The sequence below is a fragment of the Rattus norvegicus genome, chromosome 13 (genome assembly GCF_036323735.1).
Source record: "Rattus norvegicus strain BN/NHsdMcwi chromosome 13, GRCr8, whole genome shotgun sequence".
NCBI lineage: Eukaryota > Metazoa > Chordata > Mammalia > Rodentia > Muridae > Rattus > Rattus norvegicus.
The window spans coordinates 95,762,617-95,765,432 of NC_086031.1; positions in this window are offsets into that span (position 1 = coordinate 95,762,617).

The window sequence follows — 2,816 nt, forward strand, 5'->3', positions numbered from 1 at the left end:
AAGTGTGGTCAAATTCATCTTGCTCTGTCTTTAGGTCAAGACTGTTTCTGGTTTCTTTTTCAAAGCTGGAGCCTAAGGTTGTCAGGATAATCTGGGGAGACAGTAACTGTGCAGCCAAAGCGGCTACAGAACCCTGAAAGACATGGTGCGGAAGGGGCTGGGCAGGATATGGGTATCACAGATAGAAGCCTTGAGCATTGATTTCTCCAATGGATATGGTATTTTCTCTTTGTGTGCCTTCTACTTCAATAAAGCATAGTCTTTAACTACCAGACCTTGCATCCCAAAGTGGTCAGTGTCTCTAGACTTGCAACTAAACCAAAGAGATCATGTTTTCTAGAATAGCATTTTCCCCGTGACAGCCCACTCCTGATTACACCACTGCCTCAGCTGGTTCAGAGTCCCAGCCTTCTGTACAGCTCTGCCTACCCCTTCACCGGCAGCTAGTTGCCTCATGCCCTCTGAGGTCCAGTGAAGTTCTTATAATTTGCACACTGTGGATGAGCAGGGGCCATACATGAAGGGCCGACTGTCCTGTTTTTATTTTTATTTTTATTTTTTTTGGTTCTTTTTTTCGGAGCTGGGGACCGAACCCAGGGCCTTGCGCTTCCTAGGTAAGCACTCTACCACTGAGCTAAATCCCCAGCCCCCTGTCCTGTTTTTATAAAAAGAAATAGGCAGGGTTTGGAGAGATGGCTCAGTGGTTAAGAGCACTGGTTGCTCCTCCAGAGGTCCTGAGTTCGATTCCCAGCAACCACCTGGTGGCTCACAACCATCTGTAATGGGTGTCTGATGCCCTCTTCTGGCCTGCAAGTATACAAGCAGATAGAGCGCACGCGCGCGCGCATACACACACACACACACACACACACACACACACACACAGACACACAAATAAAATAAATCTTAAAAAGAAATAGGGAAGAGGGGATATGTTTGGTGGAGGTGCAGTATGGTGTGAGGGAAGGAGGTGTCTCTGTGGGCCCATGCTAAGGCATCCCTTCTCCCTGAGGTACCAGCCACACAACAGTAGAGTATAGAATAGAGTTTATTCAGGGCATGGGGAGGAGAGTTGAGAGGGTAGTAGAGACAGAGAAAGGCAGAGAAAGAGAGTAGAGTAGAGGCCAGCCATGAGCACATAGAGAGAGAGGGAGGGGAGTTCGGAGAGAGGGGAAAGAGGGTAGGGCACAAGAGCGAGGAGAAGAGAAGAGAGCGAGAGAGTGAGGAAGGGGCAAGCAGCCCCTTTTATAGCGAGTCAGGCACACCTGGCTGTTGCCAGGTAACTGTGGGGCGGAGCCTAGACAATATGCCAACACTGGCCTGTATCAAGGCAGCAACATCTCAAGTGTAAAGGTGGCAGGTAAAAGCAATTTGTGCTTATTGGATAGCTCCCTGCCCCATACAGGCTTAAGGCCTAAGTTGTGTCTTGTTCTCATGTAAACAGTCTCCCCGTTTAGAACTGGTACAGTGGCAAGCAGATGAATCAGTCAGGAGAGACCAGTCCAGACTCACCTTGAGAAGCTTAAGAATGCTTGACCTGGAAGATCTTAATGTGTCTGAGTGGTTGAGAGCCAGGCTGTGCGCCAGGACTTTACATAAGTGATCTCACTTCACCCAGCTGTGAGAGCTGCTTCCGGTTTACAGATGGGGAAAGAGGCTCGGCAAAGGGAATGACTTTTCAGGGTCACCCAGGTAGTGACACAGAAGCTGGGAACCAAACATTGGTCACTCTTGCCCCGAAGGCCAAGAGTGCTTCACCGCTCCAGACCACCAGGAAGAGAAGTTGTCAGCTACGTGTTAAGACTTTGTCCTTTGTAATTGTTGAGCGACTCTGGGTCTATTCTTAGCTGAGAGGGACTTTTCAGATTGACCGCTGAGGAAAGACGGAGCTGAACTGGGTCTCTTCTGGCAGTGGCTGAGTCTACCCTGGCTCCCCTGACTTCATCCCCTGACAGGGTCCTGTGCTGAGTTACCTGGTGGCAGTGTGCTGTATGTATCCTGTGCCTTCTCTAGACTTCATGATCAGAACAACTATTGAGGTTTCAAAGCACTCGGGTAAACAGTACACCATCTCTTGTCAATATTCCAAATCAGAGCTAAGGCAGAGTCAGGAAGGCGTAAGCCGGTCTCATCCTGGCTCCAGGCAAGAGCTCCAGCCAGGAGACTGTCACTTACTGTGGGAGTGAAGTGGAATTCTGACTCAGGTCGCTGGGCAGCAAAGTCCAGGGCGAGGCTCCACTACACAGGTTCCCTAGAGGATCTTTTGGCATCTGCACCATCAGGATGCCAGATGGTTGGAGAGAAGTTAGTGTTGGTAGAGAGAGAAGATGAGAACTGATCCAACTTTTTCTAAGGCCCCAGAAGATTCCAAGGAGCACGAGCAATACCTTCCGTGGTTTAGGGGTCAGTCCGCTGAGTTCAGGTTGCTCAAGGGGTCATGGCTTTGGGAGGCAGTGGGCTTCCATTTGAAGCAGCTCTCAGAGCAGGTAGCAGGCTCAGGACCTTAGCAAGCAGTGTTCTGAGAAGAGCTCCCAGCCTGCAGTGCCCAGGGAGAGCCTTGTTGGCTTGCCCACTTGCCATCAGGGTTATCAGCGTGGTGCCAACATGTGCAAAGTGGGTTATGGAGTCAGATTTCTCTACTCTCCGTTATTCTAGTTCTCCCTCCAAATGCCACCAATGTCTGTTCCCCGTCAAAACAATGGCCCTCCTTTTGCCATGTCCCTCGGTGCCAGCTCCACATGCCACAGCGGCAGCTGCACCTTCCATCACCCTTTAGTGGTATCCTCTGGTGGGAAGATTCCCACTCTCAACCTGGA